Source organism: Callithrix jacchus, chromosome 2 (assembly GCF_049354715.1).
Source record: "Callithrix jacchus isolate 240 chromosome 2, calJac240_pri, whole genome shotgun sequence".
NCBI lineage: Eukaryota > Metazoa > Chordata > Mammalia > Primates > Cebidae > Callithrix > Callithrix jacchus.
In genome coordinates this window covers 113529437-113551724 of record NC_133503.1, presented here as the reverse complement: position 1 = coordinate 113551724, position 22288 = coordinate 113529437, and the positions used below count along the sequence as shown (strand labels likewise).

The following is a 22288-nucleotide window of genomic DNA, read 5'->3' as shown; positions in this document are numbered from 1 at the left end:
CTCAATCAGTTGTTTTTAGCATCTCTTGGGTCATAGATTTATTTGAAACTCTTTTTAGAAAAAAATGCATAGACATGCTTACACAATTTTGCATTTGTTTTTAGGGGGTTTCCTATATATTGCCTCTATAATGTGTGTAGACCCAAGTTACAAGTAGTTGATCTAAATGGATCCTCAGTTGATCTAAATGAATGTTGTATTTTATTTTAGTGAGGGATACTTTTCTTAGAAAACACTGATGTGAGGGAGCACAAATGAGCACACTAGAAAGAATATCATTATTTTAGTTAACGATGAGGAGCTAGAGCTTCCTCAACGGACTCATGCTTTTCATTTTTGTCATTAACAGGATCTAAATCCAATACTTCACTGGGCAAGAACGTGAACTTTCAATCTTATAACTGGGAGCACTGTGAGAGTGACTTTGTCAGCTGCGCAGCTCTGAAGTATCAATTTCAACCGAAGCATCTTGGAACAGTTCACTGTGAAAAATGTGACCAAGAAGTTCTGAGGGAGGAGCTCCAAGATCACAGTGAGGTACAAATGGGTGAAACCTCTGGGTTTTCTCCACTTTTTCTATAACACTCATGCCTTTTGTTGGCTGGTTTTGTTTTTTGATTATTTTCATTGAGCTCTATTGACAGAAAACTAAAACTTAAAACAAAAACTTGGGGTCATAGGACACGCGGTGGGGTGTAGTGGTTAAAGCTCCTCAGCTATAAAGTACCCATCTGGTAGGGCCGCAGTGAAGGACATGTAGCAGAACGTCCTGGACCTGGAGTGATATATCCAGGGAGGCTGCTATTATTGTTGTTGTTATTCCAAAGTGCTTTGTGCAGTGACATGATTCTCATAATCCTGGAAATTTTTCTCTCTTTTTTTTTATAAACGATGGGATCTCACTATGTAACCCAGGCTGGAGTGCAGTGGCTACTCACAGGTGCAATCATAGTGCACTACAGCCTTGAACACCCAGGTTCAAGTGATCCTCCTGCCTCAGCCTCCCAAGTAACTGGGACCACAGGCACGCACTCCTGTGCTTGACTTTCAGCACTGCTTCTTATGGTCCATTCCTTTATTAATCTACAGCAATTTTCCATCATATTAGAAGACTTTGTTTTGCTCTTTTTGAGAATTTTAGAAGGAACATTTACTGTGCCCATGAATGAAAGCATTTAGTGAGAAACAGAATGAAGACCAGCAGATCTTTCAAATAGCTCTTATAACTCCTGTTAAATAGCTCCCTTTTCTCGGTCGGTGTGTATGACTGGTTAACTATGGAGACACACAAGCCAAACTGGGAAAATCCAGGAGAAAAGAATATAAAGCATATGGCTACAAAAATGTCAAAAAGTTGTAGGTTATGTCCTAGGCATTTTGGAACTGTCCTTAGTTAGGGGAACCATAAAATACCGAGCATTATTTCACAGCCAGTAAAAGGGCAAAACAGAAGTCTAGCCTTTTCCTTCTGTGGAAATTCACACAGCGTATAAACCATATTCTGGTTTTCCTTCATTGCAAGGCATTATGGGTTGTTTCCAAGAACAGGAAAAAGAAAAAAGGGGGCCGGGCACGGTGGCTCAAGCCTGTAATCCCAGCACTTTGGGAGGCCGAGGCGGGTGGATCATGAAGTCAAGAGATCGAGACCATCTTGGTCAACATGGTGAGACCCCGTCTCTACTAAAGATACAAAAAATTAGCTGGGCACGGTGGCGCGTGCCTGTAATCCCAGCTACTCGGGAGGCTGAGGCAGGAGAATTGCCTGAACCCAGGCGGCGGAGGTTGCGGTGAGCCGAGATTGCGCCATTGCACTCCAGCCTGGGTCACAAGAGCAAAACTCCGTCTCAAAAAAAAAAAAAAAGAAAGAAAAGAAAAGAAAAGAAAAGAAAAGAAAAAAAGGAATGGAACCAGGATGTGGCTTGAGACTTCAAGTGGAAGAGGTGAAGGATAATCCTGCAGAGCCACATTTAAAAAGGAAGCTGGGAAACCAAGGCAAAGTTCAAAGACAATGTTGTCAGAAGCACAATTCTAGAGGCTTCCAGTTAGAAGTGGGACCGTGTCAAGGGTCTAGGTGGGTGTCAGGTGTGTGGGCTGCTCATGTTCATGAGACCCAGTCATTCATACCATAACCTCAGGTGTTAGAGGAAGTAGCAGGCAGAAATCCAGTGCCAAGGAAAAGGACAGAACAAGACAAAATAACACAGAGATTTGGTCATGGGTGGGGAAAGGAGTGGGTGAATCTTAGGGACAGATCCTGTGAAACAAACCAAATTGCTATGGCAGAAACCAAACTATGACCTGGCCAAATCGGGCAGATGAGATAGGGAAGGCATCTCGTCAGGGATGGCTGTAGGGGGCTTCAGGCCTCAATGCATTGGACGAAGAAGGAGACTCTAGGTTTGGATTTTCACAAACCTTTCAGTCATGCAAAAAGCACCTGAATTTGGAAGAAAATTCTAACCATCACCAGAGGTTTGAGGTGAATTGCCTTAGGACTTGTAGTGGGCCAAGGTAATCAATTAGGACTTGGAGGAGCAGGAGTTTGGGTCCATGTCTGAGAATTTCCGAGAAGGCAGAGATAAGGACAGTAAATAATTACGATTCAAACGGACTCTGGGCTCTGGTTCTGAAATCTGGGAAAAGAATTGTGAAGTAGTGGATTTGGACTAAGTGAATGGTAAAAACTTACTATTTGTCAGGTTGAGTGCGGATTTTGCAAATAATGTGCATACATATTAATAATTAAGCCATTCTTCAAAATGTTGGCATAAGTGGCTTCAGTTAAGAATCAGCTGAATAGGCTGACAAGGGGATGACGCTGGAGTTTCTGGGGTAGGGGACTCTGCAGGTAATCATTGGCTTATAACTGCCCCCAAATATTTTTGCCAAGTTCCTGAGTTTCCTGCCCTTACAGACACTTCTTTAGGTGAAAGCATTGACTTCTGAAGGTAATATTTTCAAACACAGATAAGCACATTTAACCAAAAACAATAGTTCTGTGAATTAGTACACATTATATTATCACATTAGTTCATTACTATTTTAAAAGCAGATTCTCTGAGGAAAAACAATAGTTTTTAAATTATGAACAAGAAAGAAGAGTCCAGAACAGTGACTCCAAGATTTCCCTGCCAGAGACCCCTTTATTGCTTTATACATTCCATCCCTTGCAACATCTGTATTAAAATATTTAGTTATAAAATGTTGAAGAGCAATTTAGTCAGGATTCTAGTCTTAATCCCATCCACACATCTCAAACTTCTGTGTCTCAGGCTTCTTTGCCCTGGCTCGTTTATATTGATTTGGTCAGAGTAAAATAGGTAATCTGAGCGGGGAGCAATAAATGTATAGTACAATAGAATATACGTCTACAGAAGATACAAAAGTAAGTAAGATTTTTAAAGACCTGCCCATGTCAAAAATACCCAGAAAACTGATATTACCATCTTGCTCATGTATTTATTGTCTGTCCTCTGCTCTCATATTTAGTCTCTCCCCCAAACTAACTAATGGTTGCTGCTCTGTGACAGTCTGTTGATAAATTAAAGTTTTTTCAAGGAAACATAATTGATTCTGTATACAGAGGACATCACTGAAATGTGATTAATTGTACTTTTATAAACTTTCTCTAAAGAGAGCTAAAAAGAGTAGTATATCTATTAGCTATTATGTTTCAAGAAAAAGAATCAAAGTGTGAACAAACAAACAAAAAAACCAATCTGTTAATTTGGCATAATTGATGAAACTTAAACAAGGGACTGTGTATCCCTTGAGTTTTGATATAGTTTCTTATTACTGTTCTAAGTATTATCTGATTTCTATTATGCTTTCCTCTGTGATCTCTGAGTTACTTAGAAGAAAAAATTTCTAGACATATGAGATATTTAGTTTTTGTGAGTTATTTAGAAGAAAAATTTCTACAAATATGAGATATTTAGTTTTTGTGTGTACCCACCCTAACTCAGTATGATCTTAATATGCCTCCAGAGTAAGAATCGTACCCACTTTCCCGCTGGGAAAACAAGCAAGAGCAGCTAAGTTGCTCACCTAAAGGCAAGAAATGTAGTTGCTCTCCCGGGTGTTTTGTCTCCTATCACAGGGCCTCTCCTGAGCTAAGACAGGAAAGTTTTCCAAGATGTCCTGGTTCTGTGTCGGCTTTCACGCAGTTGTTATCACCCCCAGGTGATGAAGCAGGGACACCAGACATAACGTATTTAGTTGGCTTGTCCTGGTCTCTGGCAATCTGTCCTCTATGGCTCTCATGAGCATGTTTTCTCTTTCCGACCTTCTTCCTCTGAGATCATTCTTCTTCCTTGTTTATCTTTCCTTCTCTATTTCTCTCTCCTTGTTCACTGAGAGTCCTGTTGATATACCCCCATCTGTCTTCATTTTATTTTATTTCAACAGTTTTTGGGGAACAGGTGGGTTTTGGTTACATGGATAAGTTATTTAGTGATGATTTCTAAGATTTTGGTGCACCCATCACTTGAGCAGTGTACACCATCCCCAGTGTGTAGTCTTTTACCCCTCACACCCCTGCCACTCTTCTCTCCAAGTTCCCAAAGTCCATTATATCATTATTATGCCTTTATCTTCATAGCTTAGCTCCTACTTATAAGTGAGAATATATCATGTTTGGTTTTCCATTCCTGAGTTATGTCACTTAGAATGATGGCCTTCAAGTCCATCCAGTTTGCTGTGAATGCCATTCCATTATTTCATTTCTTTTTATGATTGAGTAATATTTCATAGTAGAAATATACCATGGTTTCTTTTCTTTTTTTAGTGTATTGAAATTCCAATTATTTTCATTGCATTTTAGGTTTTGGGATACATGTGAAGAACATGCAAGATACTTGCATAGGTACACACTTGGCAGTGTGATTTGCTGCCTTCTTCCCCTTCACCTACATCTGGCATTTCTCCCCATGCTATCTCTCCCCAACTCCCCACCCGCCACTGTCCCTCCCCTATTCCCCCAATAGACCCCAGTGTGAGGTGCTCCCCTCCGTGTCCATGTGTTCTCATTGTTCAACACCCACCTATGAGTGAGAACATGCGGTATTTCATTTTCTGTTCTTGTGTCAGTTTGCTGAGAATGATGGTCTCCAGTTTCATCCATGTCACTACAAAGGACACAAACTCATCATTTTTGATTGCTGCATAATATTCCGTGGTATATATGTGCCACATTTTCCCTGTCCAGTCTATCATCGATGGGCATTTGGGTTGATTCCAGGTCTTTCCTATTGTAAACAGTGCTGCAATGAACATTCGTGTGCATGTGTCCTTGTAGTAGAACGATTTATAGTCCTTTGGATATATACCCAGTAATAGGATTGCTGGGTCAAATGGAATTTCTGTTTCTAGGTCCTTGAGGAATCACCACACTGTCTTCCACAATGGTTGAACTAATTTACACTCCCACCAACAGTGTAAAAGTGTTCCTATTTCTCCACATCCTCTCCAGCATCTGTTGTCTCCAGATTTTTTAATGATCGCTATTCTAACTGGCATGAGATGTAGTTTTGAACTGCATTTCTCTAATGACCAATGATGATGAGCATTTTTTCATATGTTTGTTGGCCTCATGTATGTCTTCTTTTGTAAAGTGTCTGTTCATATCCTTTGCCCACTTTTGAATGGGATTGATTGTTTTTTTCTTGTAAATCTGTTTGAGTTCTTTGTAAATTCTGGATATCAGCCCTTTGTCAGATGGGTAAACTGCAAAAATTTTTTCCCATTTCTGTTGGTTGCCAATTCATTCTAATGACTGTTTCTTTTGCGGTGCAGAAGCTGTGGAGTTTGATTAGGTCCCATTTGTCTATTTTGACTTTTGTTGCCAATGCTTTTGGTGTTTTGGTCATGAAGTCCTTGCCTACGCCTATGTCCTGAATGGTTTTGCCTAGATTTTCTTCTAGGGTTTTATGGTGTTAGATCTTATGTTTAAGTCTTTAATCCATCTGGAGTTAATTTTATTGTCAGGTGTAAGGAAGGGGTTCAGTTTCTGCTTTCTGCACATAGCTAGCCAGTTTTCCCAACACCATTTATTAAACAGGGAATCCTTTCCCCATTGCTTGTTTTTGTCAGGTTTATCAAAGATTGTATGGTTATAGATATGTTGTGTTGCCTCCGATGCCTCTGTTCTGTTCCATTGATCTATATCTCTGTTTTGGTACCAGTACCATGCTCTTTGGATTACCGTAGCCTTGTAGTATAGTTTGAAGTCCAGTAGTGTGATGCCTCCTGCCATGTTCTTTTTAGTTAGAATTGACTTGGCTATGTGGGCTCTCTTTTGGTTACATATGAAGTTTAAAGTGTTTTTTTCTAGTTCTGTAAAGAAGGTCATTGGTAGCTTGATGAGGATAGCATTAAATCTGTAAATTACTTTGGGCAGTATGGCCATTTTCACGATATTGATTCTTCCTAATCATCAACATGGAATGTTTCTCCATCTGTTTGTGTCCTCTCTTATTTCATTGAGCAGTGGTTTGTAGTTCTCCTTGAAGAGGTCCTTTATGTTCCTTGTTAGTTGTAACCCTAGGTATTTTATTCTCTTTGTAGCAATTGGGAATGGCAGTTCATTCTTGATTTGGCTCTCTTTAAGTCTGTTATTGGTGTATACAAATGCTTGTGATTTTTGCACATTGATTTTGTATCCTGAGACTTTGCTGAAGTTGCTTATCAGTTTCAGGAGTTTTTGGGCTGAGATGATGGGGTCTTCTAGATATACAATCATGTCATCTGCAAATAGAGACAATTTGGCTTCCTCCTTTCCTATTTGAATACCCTTTATTTCTTTTTCTTGCCTGATTGCTCTGGCTAGAACTTCCAGTGCTATATTGAATAGGAGTGGTGAGAGAGGGCATCCTTTTCTAGTGCCAGACTTCAAAGGGAATGCTTCCAGTTTTTGCCCATTCATATTGGCTTTTGGTTTGTCATAAATAGCTTTTATTATTTTGAGATATGTTTCGTCAATGCCGAGTTTATTGAAAGTTTTTAGCATAAAGGGCTGTTGAATTTTGTCAAAGGCCTTCTCTGCATCAATTGAGATAATCATGTGGTTTTTGTTTTTGGTTCTCTTTATGTGGTGAATTACGTTTATACACTTGTGTATTTTGTACCAGCCTTGCACCCCCGGGATGAATCCTACTTGATCATGGTGGATAAGCTTTTTGATGTGCTTTTGCAATCGGCTTGCCAGTATTTTATTGAAGATTTTTGTGTCTATGTTCATCATGGATATTGGCCTGAAGTTTTCTTTTCTTGCTGAGTCTCTGCCGGGTTTTGGTATCAGGACGATGTTGGTCTCATAAAATGATTTGGGAAGGATTCCCTCTTTTTTGGATTATTTGGAATAGTTTCAGAAGGAATGGTAACAGTTCCTCTTTGTGTGTCTGGTAGAATTCGGCTGTGAACCCATCTGGACCTGGGCTTTTTTTGTGTTTCAGGCTCTTATTGCTGCCTCAATTTCAGATTTGTTATTGGTCTATTCATGGTTTTGAATTCTTCCTGGTCTAGCCTTGGGAGGATGCAAGTGTCCAGGAATGTATCCATTTCTTCCAGGTTTACTAGTTTATGTGCATAGAGTTGTTTGTAATATTCTCTGATGATGGTTTGAATTTCTGTGGGATCTGTGGTGATTTCCCCTTTATCGTTTTTTTATTGCATCTATTTGGTTATTCTCTCTTTTCTTTTTTATCAATCTGGCTAGTGGTCTGTCTATTTCGTTGATCTTTTCGAAAAACCAGCTCCTGGATTTACTGATTTTTTGAAGGGTTTTTCATGTCTCTATCTCCTTCAGTTCTGCTCTGATCTTAGTTATTTCTTGTCTTCTGCTAGGTTTTGAGTTTTTTTGATCTTGCTCCTCTAGCTCTTTCAATTTTGATGATAGGGTGTCAATTTTTTATCTCTCCTTTCTTCTCATGTGGGCACTTATTGCTATATATTTTTCTCTAGAGACTGCTTTAAATGTGTCCCAGAGATTCTGGTATGTTGTGTCTTCATTCTCATTGTTTCACCATGGTTTCTTTATCCACTCATTGGTTGAGGGGCATTTTGGCTGGTTCCATATTTTTGCAATTGTGAATTGTGCTGCCATAAACTTGCATGTGCAAGTATCTTTTTCATATAATAATTTCTTTTCCTCTAGGTACATAACTGGTAGTGGGATTGCTGGATCAAGCAGTAGTTCTACTTTTAGTTCTTTAAGGAATCCTCATACTGTTTTCCATAGTGGTTTTACTAGTTTACATTCCCACCAGAAGTGTAAAGGTGTTCCCTTTTCACCACATCCACAGTAGGATCTATTTTTTTTTTTAATTTTTAAATTATGGCAATTCTTGCAGGAGTAAGGTGGTATCTGACTGTGGTTTTAATTTGCATTTCCCTGATAATTAGTGATGCTGAGCATTTTTTTCATGCTTCTTGGCCATTTGTTTATCTTCTTTGGAGAATTATCTATTCATGTCTTTAGCCCACTTTTTGATGGGATTATTTGTCTTTTTCTTGCTGCTTCATTTGAGTTCCTTGTAGATTCTGGATATTGGTCCTTTGTCAAATGCATAGTTTAAGAATATTTTTTCCCACTCTGTGGGTTGTCTCTTCACCATGCTGATTTTCTCTTTTGCTGTGTGGAAACATTTTAGTTTAATGAGGTCCCATCTACTTATTTTGTTTTCGTTGTCTTTGCTTAAGCCATTGTCAAGAAGTGTTTTTCTGATGTTATCTTGTAGAATATTTATGATTTCAGGTCTTAGATATAAGTCTTTGGTCCATCATGAGTTGATTTTTGTATAAGATGAGAGATGAAGATCCAGTTTCATTCTTCTACAATTCTTCTTGCCAATTATCACAACACCATTTGTTGACTAGGGTGTCCTTTCCCTACTTTATGTTTTTGTTTGCTTTGTCAAAGATCAGTTGGCTGGAAGTATTTGACTTTATGTCTGGGTTCTCTATTCTGTTGCATTGGTCTATGTGCTTATTTTCATACCAGTACCATGCTGTTTTGGTAATTATAACCTTGTAGAATAGTTTGAAGTTGAGGAATGTGATGCCTTCAGATTTGTTCTTTTGACTTAGCCTTGCTTTGGCTATACAGGCTATTTTTTATATAAATTTTAGGATTTTTTGTCTAGGTCTGTGAAGAATGGTGATGATACCATTTTGATGGGAATTGCATTGAATCTGTAGATTTCTTTTGACAACCTGGTCATTTTCACAATATTGATTCTACCCATCCATGAGTATGGGATGTGTTTCCATTTGTTTGTGTCATCTGTGATTTCTTTCAGCTGTGTTTTGTAGTTTTCCTTGTAGAGATCTTTCACCTTCTTGGTTAGGTATACTCCTAAGTTGTTTGTTTTTGTTTTTTCTTTTAAGCTGTTGTAAAAGGGGTTTCATTCTTGATTTGATTATCAGCTGGGTCATTGTTGGTGTATAGCAGTGCTACTGATTTGTGTATAATGCATTGATTTTTCATCCTGCAACTTTACTGAATTCGTTTATCAAATCTAAGAGCTTTGTGGATGAGTCTAGGGTTTTCTAGGTATACAGTCAGATCATTGGCAAACAGCAAAAGTTTGACCTTTTCTTTACAGATTTGGATGCTCTTTATTTCTTTCTCTTATATGATTGCTCTGTCCAGGACTTCCAGCACTATGTTGAATAGAAGTGGTGGAAGCAGGCATCCTTGTCTTGTTTCAGTTCTCAGGCAAATGCTTTAAACTTTTCCTCATTCAGTATAATGTTGGCTGTGGGTTTGTCATAGATGGTTTTTATTACCTTGAGGTATTTCCCTTCTATGCCAATTTTGCTGAGGTTTTTAATTATAAAGGGATACTGGATTTTGTCAAATGACTTTTCTGCATCTATTGAGTGATCATATGGTCATTGTTTATAGTTCTGTTTATGTGATGTATCACATTTATTGACTTGCATATGTTAAACCATCCCCACATCCCTGGCATGAAACCCACTTGATCATATTGTATTATCTTTTTGAAATGCCATTGGATTCAGTTAGCTAGTATTTTGTTGAGGATTTCTGCATCTACGTTCATCAGGGATATTGGTCAGTAGTTTTCTGGGTTTTTTTTGTTATGTTCTTTCCTGGTTTTTGTATTAGGGTGATACTGACTTCATGGAATGATTTAGGGAGGGTTCCCTCCTTATCTTTTGGAATAGTTTCAGTATCAATTCTTCTTTGAATGTCTGATAGTATTCAGCTGTGAAATCATCTGGCTCCAGACTTTTTTTCTCAGCAAATTTTAAATTACTGTTTTAATTTCACTGCTTGTTATTTGTCTGTTCAGAGTTTCTGTTTTTTCCTGGTTTAATCTAGGAGGGTTGTATATTTCCAGAAATTTGTCCATCTCCTCTAGATTTTCTAATTTGTGCACATGAAGGCTTTCATAGTAGCTTTGAATTATCTTTTGTGTCTCTGTGGTATCTGCTGTAATGTCTCCTGTTTCATTTCTAATTGAGTTTATTTGGCTCTTTTCTTTTCTTTTCTTGGTTAATCTTGCTAATGGTCTATCAATTTTGTTTATCTTTTCAAAGAACCAGCCTATTGTTTCATTTATCTTCTGTATTTTTTTGTTTCAATTTCATTTAGTTCTGCTCTAATCTTGGTGGTTTCTTCTGCTGGGTTTGGGCTTGGTTTGTACTTGCTTCTCTAGTTCCTTGAGGTGTGACCTTAGGTTGCCTGTTTTCTGCTGTTTTAGACATTTGCATGTAGGCATTTAATGCTATGAAATTTCCTCTTAGCCCCACTTTTGCTGTATTCCATAGGTTTCAATAAATCGTGTTACTATTATTGTTCAGTTCAAATAATTTTTAAATTTCCACTTTGATTTCATTGTTGATCCAAAGAACATTCAAGAGCAGATTATTTAATTTCTATGTATTTGTATAGTTTTCTGAGTTCCTTTTGGATTTCATTTCCAGTTTTATTCCACTGTGGTCTGAAAGGATACCTGATATAATTTTGATTTTCTTAAATGTATTGAGACTTATTTTGTGACCTATTATATGGTCTGTCTTGGAGAATGTTTCATGTGCTAACAAAAAGAAATGTGTATTCTGCAATTGTTTGGTAGAACGTTCTATATATATCTGTTAAGTCCATTTTTAAATCTTTATGTTCCTTTATTGGAGAAAGATTCCTGATTGGTACATAGTGATGTATTTACTAAACAGAGACCTGTACAGAAATTACATACTATCCACTTAGATAAGTTACTACACTTTTGCCTGTTGACGGAATAGTTCCATTTATCAAGTTTTATACATCAAAAAGCTTTTGGATTTCACCAGACTGTCTATTAATTCACCTCTGAAAAAGTGGCATTTAATTTCAGCTTCTGTATTTTACAGCATTAAAAACTTATGCATTAGGGTGCTTCTCTGCACAATGGCATTGAGCAGACAAAGCTGAGTCCATTATCCCACCCAGATTCACATAGTTATGTTTGAGAGCTTCATACCAGAAAGCAGGGACAGTTACTGCTAACCATCACAGACTTCTTACTCTGAGAGCCTATCTCCTTGGCCACATTTTATGTAGCCAATGAAGACATGCCAGCAACTGTCCCATGTATAACTTGGCATTAGATGACCAGGTCTGTTGGATGCTGGTGGCAGACACTATTATTTTATATCCAGGTAAAAGGCCAATTTTAAAAACTGCCACTTTGAGATTAAAATCGAGGGCATAATATACTCAGAAAGTATTGATCAATCTGGTATCCCAAATGATGTGAATATTATCAAAAACCAATGGCAAATTGTGCTCATGTTTCCAGCTTTTGAGATATTAATACATTGACAATCCACATAGCCCTGAGGTCATCCTGTAAGGTGCATATCAAAAACACGAAGTTAGGGTGACAAAGTTTGACAGTAATGTTATACAAGTCAGAGTTGGAAGGTCATAGTAAGCAGACCTATGCTGAGAGAAAAGCATCAAATCCTTTGAGTACACATTTAGTTTTATCATAACAAAGCAACTTACATACTTTTAATGTTTAAAACTGAGCATCACCTTTCCTTTCCAGTGAGACAAATTTAAAAATAAACAGGAACAAAATTACAATAGAGAATGTCAATTCCAAATAAGATCCTACAGGTTCTGCTGATTTTCCCATTGAGTGGCAGGGCTCGAGTCATCATTAGGAGATAATTTATTTTAAAGTGTCATCTTAAACTACAAGGATATCTGTCAAATATCACCATTAAATATGCCAAAGGAGAAGCCTGTTGTCAAAATGCCCTCTTAACCCACCCAAACATCTCAAATCCACCCTTTTCTGACCGTCTATAATCCCATTTTATAAAGTTTTTTCTTTTTTTTAGAATCAAACATTTATTTTGAGATACTTACAGATTCACATGCACTTATACAAAATAATACAGCGAGCGAGATCTTGAGTACCATTTACTCAGTTTCCTCTAAAGGTACCATCTTGTAAAACTATAGTATAATATCATGACCAGGATATTGACAATTCATTTTTACATTAAGATTTGGTATCATTAGAATTATAAATGTCAGATTAGAAACTGCGACTCAAAACCACAAAACATGCAAAGATGTCTTAGTGAATGCTGTTTTTCCTGCTTTGTACCCCATGTTGCTCCCCTCCACCTGTGACCCTGTGGGTCTGGATAGGCCTTTTGCATGTCAAGTGGTGTCTTGTGCCTCTCATTGGTGACACTCAGCTCATCAGTAATTCTTTGTTCAGTGTGAGCTTTCCTTTGTGATTATAACCTCAGAGGGCAAAAATTATATCTGCTATTTACTATTATTTTTATGGAATCTGGCAAAGTGTCTGGCACTCAAAGGGGCTGGATAACTTTTACTTGGGTGAGAGAACCAAGTAGTACTGTAACGGGTTGGGCCAAATATTGTCTTTGATGACCTCTTCTAACTCATCAGCACCTGCATCAGAATGGTTAGCAAACCACATAAAAAAGATTTGTGGTTCCTCATGCTGCTTCTTCCTGCTGGCTTTATTCTGTGTTTAACTTGAATATTTCATCAGATCCTTTCCAGATTTCCATTTGATTTCAGTGGACTATGAAGATGGATCACCACTCTCATTCTTATTATTTTGTTTCAATAGGCTAAACATAGGACCTTGATCCTTTCCAGCTTGTAAGGCTTCAGCTGAGATATCTGCTGTTAATCTGATTGATAGGTTTTCCTTTAGAGGTTACCTGATGCTTTTGTCTCATAGCCCTAAAGATTCTTTCCTTTATCTTGATGGATAACCTGATAACTCTGTGCCTAGGTAATGATCTTTTTGTGATGAATTTCCCAAGACGTCTTTAAGCTTCCTATAGTTGGATATCTAGATCTCCAGCAAGGCCAGGGAAGTTTTCCTTGATTATTTCCTCAAATAAGTCTTCCAAACTTTTAGATTTCTCTTCTTCCTCAGGAACACCAATTATTATTAAGTTTGGTCATTTAACACAATGCCAAACTTTTTTAGAGACATTATTCATTGTTTTTAATCTTTTTTCTCTATTTTTTGTCTAATTGGGTTAATTTGAAAGCCTTGTCTTTGAACCTGAATTTCTTTCTTCTACTTGTTCTAATCTATTGAAACTCTCTAGTGTATTTTTTATTTCTCTAAGCAAGTCTTTCATTTCCAGGTGTGATTGTTTCTTCTTTATGATATCTATTTCTCTGGAGAATTTTTCATTCTTATCTTATGTTGTTTTTGAAATTTCTTTAAGTTGGTTTTCACCTTTCTCTGCTGCCTCCTTGGTAACTTGATAACCTTCTGAATTCCTTAACTGGCAACTCGGAGACTTCTTTTGGACTTAGATCCATTGCCAGGGAACTAGTGTGATCTTTTGTGGGTGTTATAAAACCCTGTTTTGTCATATTACTAGAATTAGTTTCCTGGTTCTGTCTCATTTGGGTAGACTATTTCAGTGGAAAGGTGTGGAACCCAAGGCTTGATGTTCAGATTCTTTTGTGCTATGGAGTAATCCCTTGATGTGGTATACTCCCCCTTCCACTAGAGAAGGGGCTTCCTGAGAGCCAGGCTGCAGTAATTGCCATTGTTCTTCTGGGTCTAGCCACTGAGTGGGGCTACCAAGCTCCAGGCTGGTGCTGGGGGATGTCTGCAGAGTCCTGTGATGTGATCCAGCTTCATATCTCCCAGCCACGGATACCAGCATCTGCCTTGGTGGATGTGTCGAGGGAGTGAATTAGACTCTGTGAGATTTCTTGGTTGTATATATGTTTAGTGTACTGGCTTTCCTAAATGCTGGTTATGCTAGTAGTGACATTGTCACATGGACACTCAGGACCTCTAGTTAGCCAGAATGTTGCAGGTGGCGAAATTAGCTGCTGTTTTCTCCTTCCTGTGAGCAGTGTTATTCTGTCATCAGTTGCTGTAATGGCCTGAAATGGTTGGCCTTCAGTCAGGAGGTGACATTTTCAAGACAGCACCAGCTGTGTTAGTAGTAGGGGGATGTAAGATTGACCTAAGTTGGTAAGTATTCTGGTTTTGCAGGTGATGGATGGGGCCATAAAGCTCCCAAGAGTTTCTATCTTTTGTGTTAAGCTATCAGGGTAGGAGGAGAAAAAATATCAGGTAGGGGGAGGGTTACATGGGTCTGGACTTACACTCTCCTTGGGTGGGGATTGCCATGGCTTCTGTGCGGAATAGGGGTGGTTCTCAGGTCAATGGTGTTATGTTGCAGAGGGGATTATGGCTGCCTATTCTGTGCCATATAGTTTGTCAGGGAAGGAGGGGATAGCCAGTAGTGAAAGGCCTCTTTCACCACTCACAGAGAGAGTGATCTGGCTCTCATGCAGTTGGTGAGGCTGGTCTTACTCCTCTAATTCCCTCCTCAGACCTTGCCCCAGGCACTGAGAAAGCAAGCACAGCTTTCCCTGTCTTCCAACAATGTTGTTGTCAGCTCCTGTGCTCATACCTGCAGCAGTTTTGCTCCCTAGTTTGCCCCACAGATTCTGCTCAAGAAAATTTGTGCCCAGTTGAAATTATTATTACAAATTTCAGTTGGAAATTTGTAATACTACTTTCACTCTGTGACCCCTCTTTAGTTTTGCTGGCTGCCTTCCCCAAGACCCACTGTGAGATATAGTCAGAGATGACTTCCCTGGGTTTGAGCTGGAGACTGCAAGTGCCTACAAGGCTCTTCCCTCTGCTTCTACTTTTATATTTTGTGCAGCTCCCTAAATCTGTTTCAGCTATAGGTAAGGTTAAATCCTTCTATAATCTGGATTTTCAGATTCCCCAGTGGGAATGTGTATTTGGAGGCCATTTTTTTCTATTTCACACTTTGAGAACTCAGTTTTTTGCTTGTCTTGCAGAATTTGCAGCAGTGTACTGCTTCTTTCAAAGGATCTGTGAATTCTTTCTATTTTTCCTGATATATTCCTGCAGTGGTTCTTCAAGCCAAAGTTTACAGTGTGAGTCTCCATACACTGTTATGTCCATCTAAGTGGGAGGTACATGTTAGCCCTGTCTCCTATTCACCATCTTTCTCCTGATTTCCAGGATATTTTAATTCTGTTACTGATTTCTCATTTAATTACTTGGTAGTCAAAGAATATAATCTGTGTAATACCAGCTCTCTGACACTTGTTGAGTTTTATCTATAGCTGAGAATACATTAATTTTTGTAAATATTTCATGTGTGTTTGAATAGGAAGGTCCAGGTGAAAGTTCATTCCCAGAGAGGATTAGCAATTTCTTCTGCAAGGAACTTGGGCCTTCCATTAGCCTGAGTTCATTCTATAATTAATTCTCAAAGGAAATATGAATTTGTTCTCTAAACGCGAATGAGGGCCACTTTGTGACTTCAGACTCTCAAGGGTATTTTTTCAATTCACTCAGTGCAAAGGTTTTGGAAATTTCTTTCCTGTCATCCCTCTCCGGCCTCCCTCATTTATCCTTTCACTGAGCTTTTAGCCATTGAAGTCTTGAGTTTAGGTGGGCGTCTCCTGTCAGACCCATGGTATGGGTGGCTTGAGGCCTGAGTGGCTAACAGAAGAGTCAGAAGACCTGGGATTGCAGACACAGGGGCAGCCTGTCCTTATCATCCCTTCGCCTCTCTGGATTACTGTTCTCACCTGCTGTTTAGCATCAGGAGATATCCCTTACTTTCTGGCAGCTCATAATGAATGTAAAAAAATTTTTTTTAAAGTATCCACCTCGTTTTATGACTTTTTGTGGGCATTTTGATGAGCATATCTAGTCCGTAAAACCCAATAAGACATTTAGAAAGCCTGAAAGAGATTCTCAGATTCATGACTTGCACAGACACTAAGATGTCATGGGCTCTTGGAAGAACTGGAACCATTGATCTAGAGCAGGATTATTCAAGCTTTTTCCATGACTACAGGAGCATTCTTTAATACAGCTACCCAGTACACATGTTGTAAAACAACAAATTCACAGTACCTCAACACCCTCACTAAGCCTGATGAATTTTGATATTTTTCTATTAAAAATATCAAAATTAAATTTTAATTTCATATTAAAGCTGATCATGATCCATTCAGTTGATTCCATGCCTCTTTGTGGTCTATGAAAAATGCTGGTCTAGAACCTGAACCGCTACCTCTTTACACATGGCCAAGATCCTCCAGATGGGCACCAGCAGAAGCACAGGTAGGGAAAGGTGGCAGGTCGTGCAGTGACACACAGTCACCTCCTTACAGTGGTGCTCATGCCTGGCTCTGGGTGTGAGAAGGTCCTTGCAGATTTTCCATTAAAATAACTAGTTTCAGTTTTTCTGGGTGACAGACTCCAAACAAGGCCAGGCAGAGATCTTAAACGAGTGAAGCAGGCCTGGTATAAAAAGGGAATATAATCTTTTTCACTTTTCTTTCTTTCTACGGCAAAGACATGGGTGCAAGGAAACATTTCCACATTATAAAAATCTATAGCTCCTGCCCCATGGTAAATGCCTGAGGCTGCTCAGCCTCAGGGTGACAGTCACAGGGCACGCTGGAGCCGTGGTTCCTGGAGATCTTTCCCCCACTTTCCCCTGCCATCCCCTAAACATCCAGGCAATAGCAATTTGGAGTTCACTTCCTTCCTGAGAAGTATTCTCAGATCTTCTGGTTTGAAATAAACAAACGTTTCTGATATCCCCATTTTCAAAAATGTATTATCTCTTGATTTCCAGATGTTTGCTCAGTTTTTTCTTTTTGAAAGAACCATACAGTCCAAGTCTAACTTCCTGCTGGCAGAAGATGGCCTGTGGGCTGTTTGAGACCCCTAGACTAGAGGTTTTAACATACATGTTATTATATGGCAATATAATATATATTATATAACATATGAATGTGTTACATGTATATGATATAACATATATGTTATATAATAACTAACATGTTATTCATATAGAAACTTAAAGTGATTTAGTAAGTTGGGGCAAAGATTTTTTGTGTGGGGCATAAAAATATCTGAATATCTGGTTTCTAATAAATGCTGCCATTTCTCTAGGGATCTGGGGTTATAACGTCAGCTAAGTACAGAGGGAGAAAAGTCTGCTGGTTCAACTGATGCTCCCTCAGCAGGGAGAGCCAGGCTCCCTGTTATCACAACGCAATCCTGGTGATAAACTAGACATACTTTGCACACTGGATTAGATTCTTGCCTTCTCTCCTCTGCCCCCACTCCACACACACAACTGTGCAGTGAATACCAAATACTGATCATTTCTCTGTACAGCCCAAATGCACAGTATTTTCACCTCATAATATATTGGCTTGTAAAAGTCCCCAAGAGCTACAGAGATTTGCAGAGGAAAAAATTTGCTCTGCCTCGGGTTTCGGAGTGATGCTTGTGCTGCTGACACCTGCACCTTAATGGAGCTGATGTGGGCTGCTCTCGGGGCCAGCCCCTCGAGTGATCCAGGTAATCTGAGCTCCTGAGGCCTCTGGCCAGGCCATGCAGCCAGAAGGAAGCCATTTCCTTTCCCTTGGAGGTAATGCACATCCATGGGGCAAGGCCGCATGGTTCAAAGGCCAGCTTCACCTTTTGGTGGGGGTGACACAGGCCTGGCAGGAGCCTTTTTGAAATGCCAGGGCAGGCTGCAGGCTAGCTGAGCAGCCACTCAACCATGCAACAGCTGGAACCCATTAAGGTTGACAATTTTTGCCCAAGGGACGAAACTGCCTTTACATTGGTAAGGCCAAGGACTTGGCTCACACTTGACTGATGTTTGAAAAGAGATGCTTCAGGGAATTTGAGGCAAAGGAGGTGAGACTGTCCCCTGGGGCCCTGTTTCACGCTGGAGCAACCTGCCTGTAGAAGTAATTAGGTGCTGCGCTGATGGGCTCCCTGTCAACTTAATGACACTTCACTGCGTCCAGGAATGGTTGTCCACAGGGTGCAGAGCCATTCTGTGAAAATTTCCTTGAGGGAAAATGGCCTACACATAGGGAAGGGATTCAAACAAGAATGATGATGTGATTTCCCTCCATTTTTATTATTTTAAATGGTAATACCATCCGTGCATACTAGTTAATCTGTGTTTAGAAAAAAACAGTACATATTTCTGGGGGTGTTTTGTTCTGATAATTTTTCTATTCCTTCATTTACAAATGCACACATAATTGTTATAAAGTCTACTTTAAACCGTACATATATTTAAAAGTCAAAATTATCTTTTAATGTAACTCCATATCAAATGTCATTTAGGAGCATGAGTAAATTCTAGTAAGATAGCTACGGCAAAAGCCTGAATATGAAACAATGTATTTCTTCTACCAAGATAAGCTTTAGGGTACAGAGCTGGGAACTGGGAGCCAGAGTTCTGGTTCCAGTACTGCAGGATGCTTGCTAAAGGCAGAGGCTGATGATCAGTTAAGTTCAGGTATTGCTATGCCTCATATTTCATTTTTGGAGATTGATATGACACATTAGCATATTAAGATATATCAGATTAAGGAAGCTAAAAACTTTTTCCGTATTCCTTTGCTGCTGTGATTTCAAATGGATTTAGGTTTCATCAATTCATTGCACTAGTGCAAGATTTGAGTCCAGAAGTAGTCGGAGGAGAGGCATCAGTTTAGCTATCCAGATACAGCAGATACAGAATGACTTTGGAGCCAAGAGTTCTGGCAATAACTTTTAGTCCCTGGATTTACAGTAGCTGGAGTGTTTCTAGGACAGCTGAAGAGGTAAGCTTTCAGAGGCAGCTTCTTGATTCTCAGATTTAAGGCAGTTCAATCATGAAGCCAGCAGTTGCCATGGCAGCGTTGAGATTCCCAGCTCATTGACTATAACCGGGGCAACAGTTCCCTTAGTCTGCCAGTTGGCCAATGTTATTCTGAAAGTTATTCCTAAAAGCCCATCCTAAATCCTATTATTCTAGGTACTCAGCAATTTCCTGAATTAAGTTTCTTGCTACGTAAGGTAACTTAATAGAATGGTGTCTCCTGCCTCCAACGAATCCCTTCCTGGTATGCTGTGCTTCTCACTCTTAGAAATACTGCTCTAAAGTCTCTTTCATGATCCTGTGACTTGGGAGATATACACATGCCCTTTCCTCTTGCCCTACAATAGCTCTTTTTGGTAGGTGGTATTTGTTCTCCTATTTTCTCTCATAGTACAGTCTTCTACCCCATGGACTTTTCCTTTTACCTGTTAGTACCTTTCCTTTTACCTACTAGTACTCTGACCATTAATGCTGCTGTGTCTCTTTGGAGGGCTCAGCCTTCTCCTGGGGCAGGTTAGGGAGATCCCACGGTTAAAAAATGGAGCATTCTTGTTTACTTGAGCACTCAACAAGTACCTGACTGAATGGGGCATTTGGAAATCAATAAACGGCAGTGAGTTAAGAGATTCAGAATGTTTTCTAACATCATGTCACTTTACTGCTCACAGTCTACCTTTGACAGATTTCATTTGCCTTAGAAGTGTGATGGTTCTCAAATCATAGATAACAGTTCCTTGTATTGCTCAAGAAGCTCCTTTGGAAATTTGCAACCTACAGTTTTCCTTAAGTGATAAAGAAGGCAAAGATGAACCATTAATTACTTAAAGTTGTAGTTTTTGTAGAATTATATTGAGCAAGAGCTTCGATGTAAATTTTCATTAATTCTAATTACATAATACTTTATTAAAAGAATTTGTGATGAATTTAGAAACGTAGCAAGTGTACATCCACCAGAAACATCAGAACTTAGAGTTTGGACTTTTGTAGGGGAAATTTATGTCAAGGCACCTATATTTGGGGTGGAGTTTTCGGTTTGCTGAGGACTACTCTGGGAGAGTCTTGGGGTACGTTCTGATGCATACTGGTGAATGTAATTCCTGTCCCTGTGAGTTCCTTACAAACTTTCAAGCAGGAACAGTCTGAGAACTTCTAGTTATGGCTGCCTATAAGGATTTCCAGGCTTTTTTCTCAAATACTTTTTTCTTTTCCACGGAACCAAATTCTTAGTAAAGCATTATTGATTCCTTTCTCCTGCTGTGTGTGTGTGTGTGTGTGTGTGTGTGTGTGTGTGTGTGTGTGTTTCAGGGGAGTTAGGGGTAAACTAGCACATATTTAAGCTATGCCACAATGTTAATTTACCCTAAAAATACTACTACTTAAAGTCTGCACTTCCCTTAAGATTAGTTTTTTCCCAAGTGGTATTTTTCGTCTTCACAGGTTGGCTCTTACACAAAGGGGACAGATACCTGAGGACGCTCTCAGATTGACATAGTGTTTGCCAGTGTGAACAACTGCAAGAGAAGAGTTGGATGCTCTGAGAAAAAACTTGAAGCAAACTTCACATGGAAACAGGTCTGGGCGAATGTGTTTCTGTGAAATATTTTATTCCACAGGTGGAAAAGACTGTTAAAGAAAACTCTTAGCTTGGCACAAAAGCGCATTATCGAGTAATAATTACTTGTGTATGCTAACGCTAAATTCTTGGGAGAAAACTTGGAGAGATTGCCCTCGGGGCATTTTTTTAAGACTTCTACTAAACTTTTGATGAAATTTCATGAATTTGAGATCCTATGATTTAAAGGCTAATTATGTGTTCTCCAATGCACCTTTATTTAATTTCCATCCCTTTAGCTGAAATCTGACTCTGAGGAATGCAAACAGGAAGGGGTGGGAAAGGTGGCTCCAAGTACTGAAGAGTCTTTGAGGCACAGTTGTCTGACAAACACTTCCTTTAACAATGTCCTCGGGTCTCTTGCCGATGTGGGTTTGCTGACATTACACACAATATCTCTTTGCTCCAAATGTTGAACTAATCAGGTCTGTTTTTTGATGAATTCCAAAAAAAAAAAAAAAAAAAAAAAAAGAAAAGAAAGAAAAATAAAAAAGTCTTAAAATGTCATTTATTTTTCTATTTCATTTTTACATCTCTAATTCTTTTTCAGTTTAGCGAATTAAAGATGCAGAAAAATGTAAATAACTATGTTGTGAAACAAATAACACATTCTTCTTGAGAAAAACAAGCCAGGCTCTATGCCACTTGGATTCTAAAATAAGATACATATTTCAAAACAATGTCCAAGAATTGTTTATCAATTTAAATAATAGATTCATTACCAAGCCGTGGCTTCAACTGAGTGTAGAGAACTAGTGTGAATGTGTCTTTTAATGAAAAACACTTCCTTCAGGAATACCAGACACCTACTAAATTATAATACTTAGCAGAAGACAACAGATGAATGGCATGACGGTGGCCATAATGAAGTATGTTGGGGTTGGTAAGGCAGAAAGGGAAATGGAGTTTCACCTACAGTCACACTTTGGACAAGGAAAGATCACCTTTAAGAAAAAAGTAAAAAATGGAAGAAATGGGAGAATGTGGTGTTTTTCATTTTCATTCATTTCTTCTTCCAAGTTCTCCCATTAAATTTATAAACCATAAGGTACATTATACCATTATTATTATTATTTATCAAAACAAGACAGTTAACATACTCTAAAGGCACATTAAAACTAAGAGTTAAAGGTGTACTCTTTCCATGGTGACCTTATTTGGGACCAAAATCTTTGTTCTTTCTTGTTATGATGTTTTCCTACACTGCCAGCCCACAGAATTTCAAAGAACCTTGGAGATGCAGTCTTGCTGACTCTCTTTTGCCTCCTATGTATCTCAGGAACTGGTCTCCAAAATATCACTTGAAGTTTTTTTTTTGTTAGATTTTCAGAATGAATTTTGAAGTGGAACCCACACACACAAAAAAAAAGGCTTGAAAAACTTGGTTCATTTGCTCTAATTGTTATTGACTGAAAACAAACAAACAAATTTTCTAACCTATGTTCTTTCTATTCTTTC

The 22288-nt window shown here is 38.8% G+C and overlaps 1 long non-coding RNA gene across 1 annotated transcript; it reads left to right on the top strand.

The window, feature by feature from the left end:
- The first annotated feature begins 349 nt into the window (after window positions 1–349).
- LOC144581417 (uncharacterized) lies at window positions 350–21337 on the top strand. Its single transcript, XR_013532207.1, has 2 exons — window positions 350–537; window positions 20656–21337. It is a non-coding gene; the product is annotated as an uncharacterized LOC144581417 (long non-coding RNA).
- Window positions 21338–22288: the final 951 nt, after the last annotated feature.